Below are 13,042 nucleotides of genomic sequence, written 5' to 3'. Positions count from 1 at the left end.
CAGGATCAAGAAGGGGCACAAGAAATAAGGTAATCCTACTACTACCAGGAACACTAATGCCAAATGGGGCAAGTCTGGCCTCAAGAAGGGCAATGATAGAAATGCCCAGCATGATAGAAAGCCGTGTGGTAAGTATGGTCGTTTGTATCGAGGTGAGTGCTTGGTAGGTACAAATGTCTTCTATGGGTGCGACAAGAGTGATCATATAATCATAGACTCCCCAAATGTGAAGCATAAGGCCAAGGCAGAAACTCAACTTCAGCCCAATCCTGCTGCTGCAGTCGAGCCTCCCATGAGGAACATGTTATATGTTTTGAAAGGTAGAGAGGAGTAGGAGAAGTCCGCTGATGTGGTAACTTTCATTCCTTTTATTTTCCTGTGCATGCATTTTTAGATCCAGGATCCACCTTGTCTTTTGTTACTCATTCAGTAGCTAGTAAATTTGACTTACTTCCTAATATCATGCATGAACCTTTTCTGGTTAGTACTCCCATAGGGGACAACATACGAGCTGAAAGAGTACATAGATATTGCGCAATAAATGTTCTTGATAGATTCACTTATGCTGACCTAGTATAATTAACCATGCTTTACTTTGATATAATTTTTGGTATGGATTGGATCTATAAGTGTTATGCTACCATAGACTATCGAAACAGGGTAGTAAGGTTTTAGTTTTGTGTCATTCGACCATCTTAAAGCCAATAAGCTGTTATCTAAGGGGTATCTGTATCACTTAGTCAGAGTCAATGACTTAGACATGAAGTTACATCCATATACTCTGTGTCTGTAATGAATGAGTGTCAATATGTCTATCTGGAGAATTTACTAGGAATCCATCCTGAACGCGAAATTAACTTTGGTGTTGACTTAGATCCAAACACCAAAAAAAATTTCATTCCTCCCTATACAATGGCTCCAACAGAACTTAGTTGAGTTGTAGTTAAAGATCTACTTGATAAGGTCTTCATCCAACTGAGCATATCCCGTTGGGGTTGCTCTAGTATTGTTCGTTAAGGAAAAAAATGGAACCCTTAAAATGTGTATCCATTATAGGCAAGTCAACAAAGTCACTACAAATAACAAATACACTCTTCCCAAAATTGATTATCTATTTGATCAGCTCCAAGGTTCAAGTATAAAATAGATCTCCAGTAAGGGTATCACCAGCTTCGAATGAGACAAAAGGACATTCCTAAGACTTCCTTCCATACTAGGTATGGGTATTACGAGTTTCTGGTCATGTCATTTGGTCTCACAAATGCACCAATCGTGTTTATGGACCTTATGAATAGGGTATTCCGTGAAAACCTTGATTCTTTTGTCATAGTATTCATAGATGACATCCTCATATACTCTAAGACTAGAGAAGAGCATGAACAACATTAGCGAATGACATTGCAAGTACTCCAGGAACATCAATTGTATGCATCAATAAAATGTGAGTATTGACTGAGATCAGTTACTTTCCCTGTTCATGTTGTGTCCGACCTGGGTGTAGAGGTTGATCAAAAAAAGAACAAGGTAGTAAAGAATTATTCATTACCCCTCACTCCTATAGACATCCGGAGTTTCTTGGGTTTGGCTAGTCACTATCGCAGGTTTGTTGAGGGATTTTCCACTATTTCTGCTCCATTGATAGCTTTAACAAAGAAGAAGGCGAAGTTTGAGTGGTCTGAAACTTGTATAAAGAGCTTCTAAGAGATGAAAAACCGAATCACTGCATCCCTAGTTCTCACATTGTCGAGGAGTGGTGTAGGTTATGTGGTATAGTGTGATGCTTTCTGAGTAGGTTTGGGATGTGTTCTTATGCAAGATGGTAAGGTGATTGCATATGCATTAAGACAATTTAAAATCCATGAGAAGAATTACCCTACCCATGATCTTGAGTAAGCTGATGTGGTACTTGCGCTAAAACATTGGAGACATTACTTATATGGTGTACATGTTGATGTATTTACTGTCCATAAAAGTCTTCAGTATGTTTTTACGCATAGAGAATTGAATCTTCATCAGAGAAGATGGCTAGAGCTGCTCAAGGATTTTGACATGAGTGTTCATTATAACCCTTGTAAGGACAATGTAGTGGCCAATTCTTTGAGCCGATTGAGCATGGGCAGTGTGTCTCATATTGATGATGAGAAGAAGGAGCTGGTTAAATAGGCACACCAATTGGATAGGTTAGGTGTACGACTTGTAAATAAACCAAGTGAGGTTTTTTCAAGTCATGAATCCTTATTTGATATAGATGTTAAATATAAGAAGCATCTTGACCCAGTGCTCATGGAGTTGAAAGACTCAGTGTTGAGTAATGTGAATGAATCTTTCTCCTTAGGTGAGGATGGTGTGCGTAGATGCCAGGGCAGATTTTGTGTGCCCAATATTGATAATCTGAGAACTAATATTATTGCAGAGGCTCATGGCTCCAGGTATTTCATTCATCCAGGTTCCACCAAGATATATCATGATCTCAAGGATATCTATTGGTGGTAAGGTAAGAAGCGAGATATTTCTATGTTTGTGGTGGAGTGCCCAAATTTCCAACAGGTTAAGGAAGAAAACCTTAAGCTTGGAGGTCTTACCCTGTCGATTGACATCCCAACATGGAAGTGGGAGGCTATTAATATGGACTTTGTGGTTTTTCTACCCAGGACCAGGAAAGTGCATGATTCTATTTGGGTCGTTGTTGACAGGATGACTAAATCTACTTACTTCATTCTTGTGAAGTCTACTTACAAAGCCAAAGATTATGCCAAGCTCTATATTTATGAAATTGTGAGGTGTAATGGGATCTCTTTATCTATCATTTCAGATAGGGGAGCGTATTTCACTTTTAACTTTTGGAGATCTTTCCAAAAGAGCTTGGTACACAGGTGAAGCTTAGAATTTTTTTTTTCATCCTCAGACAGATGGACACACAGAGCATACAATTCAGACCATTGAAAACAGGCTGAGATCATGTGTTTTTTACTTCAAGGGGAGTTTGGATGATCACTTTCCACTGATTGACTTCTCTTATAATAATAGCTACCATTCCAATATTTGGATGGCACCTTTTGAAGAACTATATGGCAAGAGATGCAGGTCCCCCATTGGATGGTTTGAGGTAGGATAGTCTTGTATCCTTGGCCCTGAGATCATACATGAGACAATGGAAAAGGTGATAATGGTCATGGATAGATTCGCTACTGCTAACTGTCGTCAAAAATCCTATGCGGATAATAGGAAGAGCGCTCTTAAATTCAAGGTAGGTGATCAAGTCTACTTGAAGATATAACCAATGTAAGGGGCGACGATATTTGCTAAGAAAGGAAAGTTTATTCCGAGGCATATAGGTCCTTATGAGATCTAACAACAACTAGTGAATGTTGCTTATGAACTGAAGTTACCAAATGACTTGGCTTCTGTTAAAACAGTGTTCCATGTTTCAATGCTTAATAAGTGTCTAGGTGATGCAGCATCCATCTTGCCTTTTGAGGGGTTAGGAGACGAGGAGAACCTTTCTTATGAAGAGGTTCCAGTTGAAATTTTTGATAGACAAGTAATGAAGTTGAGGAACAAGGAGGTTGCTACCATAAAGTTGTTACGGAGGAACCAACTTGTTGAAGATTAACATGGGAGGCCGAGGCTGACATGAGATCCCGTTACCCTCACTTGTTCAAATCGTGAGGCTATATATACTCTTCCTAAGTCTGATTTTGTTAAAGAAACCCTAAATTTTAGTACACTAGTCAGTTTTGGTGTTTTAAGTCCTCAACTGTGTGTTTTATACTTGAATTATGAGAGTTAATATGAGTTCATGCTTGCATTCATGTTGCTGTTTTGTATAGCGTTGAAATGTTTTTTGTGTCGCATGAGTTGTGATGTTCATTGAGTAAAGGTGATATTTGAAAAGGAATTTGCTCTATCTCAAAAATGAAGCTTCAGATAATCTTTGAGTGATGTGCATCATCCAGAGTAAGTTGTGAATTAGATGTTTAGAAAGAGTAAAGTGTCAAGTATGTTAATGTGTTTTTCTAAAATACCTTTGATTCAAAATGATGTGTAGTGTCACTCGGGGAGGAATGTTCCTAAGGGGGGAATAATTTAACATTCGAGAAAATGTACTTGTCTAGTTAAGAGTCCATTAGGTTTTAAGAATATGTATTAGGGTACATAGGCATCCAAATATTCAATATTGAGTAATATTGTGCATGTTGGAGGATATTGGCTTAAGTGTTTTAACCAATTTCTATGTATTAAGATATAGTTTGATGATCAAATTCTCCAATCCAAGCTTGTTTATGAAATGTACCTACAATAAAGACCGTAAGCTAAAAATTTTGATTTCATAGCTTACACTCATTAGGTATGAGGCTTCCAAGTGTCAAGCCTAGGTACAATGGCACATGATCATTAACAATGATCATTCATATTAAGCAGTGCCCAAGGACTTAGTGAGGGTCCTTGGACAAGAAATGAGTAGCAAGACATGTGCAACACATGTGCTAACCGGCGGAGAGACAGGCAACAAAGCCCAACCGAATTCGTTTAGGGCGGTTAGGGGGTAGGCGCGCGAACGGCTTATGCCACGTGGGGCATATATTCCTATCAAACTATAGGCTCTAACTAAATTACCTAAATATCTAAATAACCAAGGACAAACTAAAATAAACTAACTAGTGTGCCTGAAATCCTAAGACCTGACCGGGTGACACTAGCCTAGTAACTAACTCAAAAAAACTCCTAGTACGTAACCTAGGATGGTCCAAAAAGGTTTGTTATGGTCCTACTTACTTAGGGTACTTTAGTAATTACCCTAACTCACTTAATTAATTAAATTAGAAACTCAATTATTTAATTTAAATTCCTAATCAATGTTGAACCCTTAGTCAAATTTTAAGATTTGGCTAAGTCACATGTTCTCCTACTTTAGTCAATTTAGAAGCGAATTTTTGTAATTAGATAATCGATTAATTTAATTAAGTTAATTAGCCTATGTTGAATCAGTCAATATAAGTTCCTAAGAATAGACTCACGAATAGTCAGTAGAAACCTAACAACTCAAAAATAGTACGAAACATAAGAAAAGTAGAAATGTTCTCCTTAGGTGATTACAAGGGAGAATCTTCAACATTTTTCGTACGAATTATGGGGTGATCTTCGTAGATTCAATTCTATAGTAAGGTATGGGTTTCATCTCTTGGATTTCTATCCCCGTGGGGATTTTAGAGCATTGTTGAATTGAAGAAAATCGAAACTAGGGTTGTTGCCATTAATCAAATGTTCATCTCCTAGTTCTCCCTATTTCCGATTTTATTAGTATGGTAATGAAAATCTCGAACATGTTCCTAGTATGTGATGCTAATTGATCATTATGTGTAGGCTTATGTGATTTGATAAAGTCGAATGAGACTATAGGTTAGATCCTTATGATTAATGCATAATTGTGTTCGGGAAGATGAAATTGTTATAAGTCGTTTATGAAATTCAGTTTACTGTAGAAAGGAATGAAGGTTTGGATTCATGTTTTGTGTTTTACAGTAGATACATTTGTAATTGTTTGGAATGCAATGTCTCCAAGAATAAATAAGAATGATAATCAAAGCTAGTTAATAAATCTACAATGTCAAATCAACTTTATAGCTTGGACACACTATGCAATGAATTGTTCTTATGATCTAATCAAATGTTAAAAATAGCTTACCTAAATTAAAGGTTTAGATTTATATAATATGTTAAAGTTTGGTTTATACCAATAAATTTGCCAACAATATTATTTTCGAAATATGTAATAGAATTGGCTAATAATAAGTCAAACGAATCCTATATGGCTAATGTAAATTATAATGTTTCTTGTAAGGCCAAATACATGTGAAAGATTGACTTGACAATATGTAGCTCATTAAAATCATAACCAAGGGTATGCCAATGATTGGGACAAGTCCTAACGTACCCTATAAAATGAACTTGTTAGCATAGTAGCACATTGAATAAGTCCTTATAACTTTCATAAATAATGGTATAAGACTACCAAATGTCATTGAGCAGGATAACGTGAGTAATAAAATAACCAAAAACTTATGAGTTATGAAATTTACCTAAAAAGGGGTGTTAAAGGATGTGAGACAAGTTTCACTTGCACCTAAACAGTTTTGTCAAAGATACTCACATAAGAGGGTGTTAGCAATCGTGAGAAAAGTCTCATTCACACCAAAATTAATGTAATACATAAGTTCAAATTCATCAAGTAAAGAAAGGGATGACAAGTCATTCATTGAGCTAAGCATACCTCATACTAGAAGAAGGCTTCCATAATGCATGAGTTTACTCTAAAATATGTAAAATATAAAAAATTGAGAAATGCACCGATAGAGTAGTAATGATTTTGTGCAAGCAGATGTAAGCCTCATAAGATGAGACTAACACCAAGGTGGATAAGAGTCTCTGAAATCTCGTATTCTTTGAATTATGTTGCCAGCATAGGTACTAGCTAGTGCATTCCACCTAAGAGTGCTAGGTAGTATTCGGTTTCACTTTGTCCGGTGAACCACCTCTTTTATGTGTTGGGAAGACACTGGATTTCATGTTTAGTGCACATGATCTATGTCGGGTAAATGCTCAAGATTTTGTTTGACTTTAGCCGGTGAACAACCTCTTTTCACAGTGGGGAAGACATCGAATTTAATGTTATCTCACATGATCTAGGTTAACTTTTTACGGTGAACCACCAATATTCAGTGTGGTGAAGACACTAGACTTCATGTTAGCTTATATGATCTAAGTCAGTTAAATACTATAGACTTCTTAACGAAAGTAAGAAAGAAAAGTATGTTCAAAGTAAACATGAGATCAAAGGAGAAGATATGTAAGTTTAAAGTGAACTAAGTAAGCAAATGCATAAGTAAATCAAATCGCCAGTGTTCGATAAAAATGAAGTTTTAACTGTTATTGGCTTATGCCAATAAAGGGAGCAAAATATAATGGCTAATCAATGCCCCATAATCTTTATATAATGAGAATGATCAAATAATGGGTATAGCAAATAATTATTATATTATGCAAATGATCAAATAATGGTCATAGCCAATTATATATATATTATGCAAACTACCAAATAATGGTCATAACTAAAAAAATATTGGCTTATAAAGACTCATGCTAATTTAACAATAATGGAAAGAATAACTTTTTGGTGGAGTAGTCAAATTATTTCCTTCGTCTTTTGGATTGTTTAAATGATAAGTAAAAAATGGGATCAAAGGATATCGTTCAACTACACAACAAAAATAAGAAAATACTGGAAAAAAAATGAATATGGGAGAAAGAGTTCTTGACGGAAGAGGGAGAAAAATTATTAGGTCGAGTTGTTATAAAATTAAGTTCATGATTCCAAGGTCTTAGTGCATATCAAAAATGAGTTGTGTACCTTAAATGCACTCAAATATGTCATATTCATAGCATGATTCATAAATAATGAATTAGGAAAGTAAAGTCACTTGACTTTCCAAAAATGACATGTAGCTATAGGAAGAGCTTTCCTTGTTCAAGCATAGTCCTTATGTGTTTATGTGCATATACCCATACTTAGTAAAATTGTGCACTAACCCATATACTATTACTATTTTTATAGGTGCAGGTCCTTGAAGAAGATTGAAGATTCGTTTGAAGCTGTTTGGACTAGTAGCTCCAGACTTTTTTAGGTCATCTTGACTTCGAGGATGCCTTCGCTTTACTTCTAGCTTTAGTACATTAGACATAGCTGGTGGATGTTGTCCCTAGCATTTCCTTTCATACATTTGCTCAAGATTTTCGTATTGAGGCAGGTTTGACAATTATTAATAATATTATGAATTCTTCTTTTCATTTGTTCGATCAATTAATAGATGATTGTTTAAGTTGAGATATTATAATATCACTCTTATGCAGAAATTATGTGGAGTCTAAGTACACTTCAGTAAAGTTAAAAAGTTTTAAATTTCCCCCTAAATTTAACTGTATGATTGTGATGAAAGCTAAGAAGAGGCTTGTCTACGACCTCTGAGAGGTTAACAACGCCGATGTCATCTAGGGTCTAGAACTTGGGTGTGACATACTAGTAGTCTTCCTTTGGTTCCATGACATATATTCTACTCATTTCTAAATATTTTCTCTCTCGTACTTTTTTGCAACTATTTTTAGGATTTTTAACATTATGGCGAAAACTTTGCAACTAAATGACTATTTAATGCCTGAACTATAAATTTCTAATTCATCGATGTCTCCTATTTGAACAAATAACTTCAGCAAAAGTTAACATAAATGAAATATTTTTTTAAAGTATGTTCTGAAAAAGATCCTTCCAAATCTCCTTATTTGGCTTCCGTCTAATATTTCCAAAGTTTCAGATATTGCCACTTGAATCCTCCAAATACATGGAAGCATATATGTAGATGTCAAATCAACGTAAAAGAAAAAGATCTACACTCGTAATCCCTAAGCTAGATTTCAAATTTTGGTGGAAAGACATTGATAATAATATAGGAATATTCATAAATTCCTCTCTACCATCCATATTCAATTAAATATTGACAAACAAACAAATCCTATATTCAAGGGTTGTCAAGGGCCGTAAATGGGGAATATGGAATTTATTAGAACCTTAAAAGAAAAAGAGTCATCAGCACATTATAGAAGGTTAATAGGAAAGGTAATACAATTATCTTGGATCTGAGTTTCAACATATATCACATTCTAAATCTACGATACATTTTTGATTTTCCTGCACAACTTCTGGTAATTATTTATATCTTAATCTCACTGCAGTTTTTTTAATCCGATTCCGATGTTTTATATTTTATATGTAATTGAATTTGTGTGTTTATATATTACATGTATTTGAATATGCAACACACTTTTTTTTTCTTGTTGATTGCTTTGCTGAATCATTATCCTCTCTACCTTCCCATGGTACGGGTAAGGCTGCCTACACACCACCCTCCCAGACCCTACTTGTGGGATTACACTAGATATGTTGTTGTTTGTTTATTTTGCATCGCTGAAACATGTGTTTTCTTTATTTATTGTGTATATTCTTTGTAAAGAGAATTAAAGATAAAATTTTCAAAGTGTTCTGGAAGGTTGAATCTACCTGAAATGTGTTTTGAAATAGAGAGATAAATGAAGGAGCTGAAGTAAAAAAGTGTAAGATTTACAGAGAGAACAAACATTGTTGATCGGTGCAAAGGTCGACTATGACATAAGGAAACAAAATTTTTTTACGTTTCTTTCACAAAGCTCATCCTATCTTTTAGGGCTACATAGTTGAGAGTGTCTAGTTAGACTATGCATGCTAGTTATTTGATTTTTTCGTAATAATTAGTGTTGTTGATGCAAAATGGATACAAATTAAGTCATCTCTAATCAATAACCATTTAAAAAAATAACCTATTTCTAAGTTTAATTGTCTAAAGCTTGAGAATTTTTTACAATATAACTTATCAAAAGTCATAGAAAGTAAAATACTGACTATACAATAAGTCTTACCTATACATGAGTCATACACTAATTATATATTATGATACACTCAATAATCGATGATTCGAGTATTTTGATATATATTTTCTTCTAATGATTCACATTTTTGATATATAATTTTTTTTAAAAAAAAAAAAGAAGAAAAAGATGAAAATGAAGCATGATGACAATGAAGACGGAGGGGGAGGAGGAGGGGGAGGAGGAAAAGATGTTATTAATGACAAGAATTGTTAGGAAGAAGAAGAAGTGTATGTTCAATGTACATGTCAATGATAAAATTTGCATCAATAAAACAATATTAACGAGCGAAAAATAATGCAACAATCATACATATTATTTCAAAGTACGAGTTTTACAATTGCTATGATTCCTTTGAACATGCCTTTTCAAATGTAAATTCAAGGGCTTTAATGTTTTTTCTTGAATCTCCGATTAATTTGAACTTTGAACTTTATCTTGATATTGATTTTTACTTCAATTCAAGGGATTCAAGCTTGTTCTTGAATCCGATGGTCTTAATCTTTATCGTTCTTAAACTTGAATGTTTGAATTCTTAAACTTAGAGCATTATATAGAATTTTATGGCGTTTGTACAAAAAAATTTCTTTAGAATATTTTTTAAAATCTTTTTAGTCCCTTTTCTCAATTATGAGGATCCATATTTGTAGTTTTAGAATAGAGGAGTTGTGATTGGATCAGAATTTCATTCATTAAATCATATTTAAGTGTAATTTTCTATGGGTTTTATGGAGTAGGCTTGTCATCTTTGATACATTTCATGATCCTATTGGCTTCTTGTTTCACTTGGCATGTAACATTATTTGCGATGTGGAACCAAAAATAGGGCCTCTAGGATGAGGTGAAATCGGGCTCATATATGTAGCCCAAAGCAATTAAATTTAAATCATATTTATTTTACTTAAATAATCAGCCCAATTATATTAATAAATAATATTTATTTGAACTAATATATTTAAGATTTTATCATAATTATAATAATTTTATAAATATATAATTAAAAAAATTTATATGATTATAAATGTCTCACTGCTTTCAGTATATAATACTTTAGTATTATGTAATTTGAACTTATTTAGTTAACTACCAGTCCTACATAAATGGAGTTGCATAATTTGACTAAACATATATATATATATATATTGCACCTTTCGTCCCAGGCGTCCAATATATAAATAAATGTATCCCTACATTATTTGTACCTTTGTATTGTTAATTAGTATAAGGGGAGATGATTTTATCCTTTCTTTACTTTCATGATAACTATTGAAGGAAAAAGAGATATTACTCCTTATTTAATTTTTTTAAAATTTTTACTATCATAGTAAAAAAAATTTGATTGAACTACGAATTGTAATCCCACTCAATTTCATATTATATGTCCTTGAAATTGTCCTATCAAAAAAATTGTAATTGAATTAGGAGAAACATTTAATTCTAAATATACATCAAATAAAATTCCCATTGAAGAGGAATTATACTTAACATAGGAAAAGGATTTTTCTCCCCCCAACTTATCCTCTATAAATAGAGGCCTGCTATCATTTTCTTTTTCATACTCAATATTCAACAATTGCATACGTTTTAGACATAGTTGACGTACATGTCATTATCCTTTTTTTCTTGAGGTATGAAGGGATGTGTCTAACGTCCCTACCTTGAAGATCAATAACTTGAGGCTTTAGTAGAATATAGTGTTTAACATCCTCGCCTTGAAAAAAATACTACCCACAAGGCTTTACAAGGTCACAAATACCCAAACAACTTGAAGCTTTTAAAGAGTACCGTATTTAACGTCCCCACTTTGAAAATAAATACTACTCTCAATTATTTACAAGGTACCGAATACTTAAATAACTTGAGGCGTTACTAGAATATAGTGTTTAAAGTCCCATCCCTGAAAAAAAAACTAATCTCAAGGCCTTACAATATTTTGAATACTTAAGCAACTTGAGGATTTAGTAGAATACCGTATTTAATTTCCCCGCCTTGGAAAATTATACTACTCTTGAGGCTTTACAAGGTACGAATACTTAACCAACTTAAGGATTTACAAGAATTCTGTGTTTAACTTCCCCTCATTGATAAAAAATACTACTCTCAACGCTTTACTTAATCATAAGATGTGAACGGATGTGTTTACCGTCCCTACCTTGATGATCACTTAAATTGAGTTTCTAAGAGACCGAATGGTTAAATTATTACCCCCTTCTTAACCACCTTTTTTCAATTTTTGTTTTCTTTCGTGCTACATCATAAATTAATATTAACACTCTTTTTTTGCATTTATTCTTTTTGTAGTTTGAAAAATGGTTTCTTTTGAAGGATTATACTCGACCATATTCTAAACTCAAATATCACATCGTTTGGACAGATGGTAGTACAGTAGAGACTATGTTTTTTTCCATGATTTTTTTGTTGGTCGTTATGTTATTCCAAGGACAAAATTGTGGACCACACTTCATATGAGAAGTTGGACATCCGAATACAACCACTAATCTAATAATTCCTCAAAAGTGTGGTATCTTGAGAAACCTATTCCTCATCATAAAAATGTCGTGAGCACTATTTCAAATTTAGGTCGTCCCATGATACTAGAGGAACTATATTGGGGAGACAAAATTCTGCTTGAAGATGAGTATCACTGCATTCCGAGATACTAGGAATGGGCAGATCATTTTATTTATGATCAAAACTACAATATTATACAAGCCTTTTGTGAGGATTGGTTCCCTTGAAAAAATATATTGCTTATATTACATTGGGACTTGCATATTCTATGTGGCTTTCCAATTTGCATTCCCTTATGAAGAAGTGACACAAAACTCCATATAACTTACATGATTTGATGACAAGAGGGAAATATTTCTGCCTCCAACTTGTGAGTGTCAGTTTGCTGCCTTTCATCCCTTTAAAGGGGAAATAATGGTAATATGGGAGTCAGTTGTAATGAGTTGATACAATTTTATTTCAAGAAAGACATTAAATATGAGCTATCTCCCCTAATGAAAGAGAAGAAATCTTGACGTCTGTCATATACTCATTATCCAACATGTGAGATAACTACTTAGATAAACAAAATGGTCATGTACTCAAGAGATTATATTTTCTAAGATTTGAATGAAACACCAACAATACGAGACTTATCTTATGTATTTTTTGTCATGTTTTTTATGTGCCTTTGTATTTCCGTCTTCAAAAGGGAGTTTCATTCGGCCTGAAACTTTCAAGATAGCAAGTTTAATGGCAAGCAATGAAAGGGTGGGCATTACGGTTTCGATTATAGAACACATATATCATGTCTTAAATATAATTTAAAAATTCTTCACAGTTAGACCATATAAGATTCTGTTTTCCCATCCACATTGTATATGGTTAGCTTGATTACTATCTCTAGACACACTATATGCTTACAAATTGACCTTCTCTCAACAAATTGTGGTATATTCTTGGGAAGGTGTTGCAATGTACTTTGACAAATATGAAGCAAGAAAGTGTGTTCATCGGGGCAAAAAACATTTTATGGAAT

General features: G+C 33.8%; 1 long non-coding RNA gene across 1 annotated transcript; it reads left to right on the top strand.

Moving 5' to 3' along the window:
• The first annotated feature begins 8,572 nt into the window (after nt 1-8,572).
• LOC114074942 lies at nt 8,573-12,664 on the top strand. Its single transcript, XR_003575323.1, has 2 exons — nt 8,573-8,754; nt 11,815-12,664. It is a non-coding gene; the product is annotated as an uncharacterized LOC114074942 (long non-coding RNA).
• Nucleotides 12,665-13,042: the final 378 nt, after the last annotated feature.

This window comes from Solanum pennellii, chromosome 11, assembly GCF_001406875.1.
Source record: "Solanum pennellii chromosome 11, SPENNV200".
Taxonomy (NCBI): domain Eukaryota; kingdom Viridiplantae; phylum Streptophyta; class Magnoliopsida; order Solanales; family Solanaceae; genus Solanum; species Solanum pennellii.
This window is presented reverse-complemented; position numbering and strand designations above follow the sequence as displayed.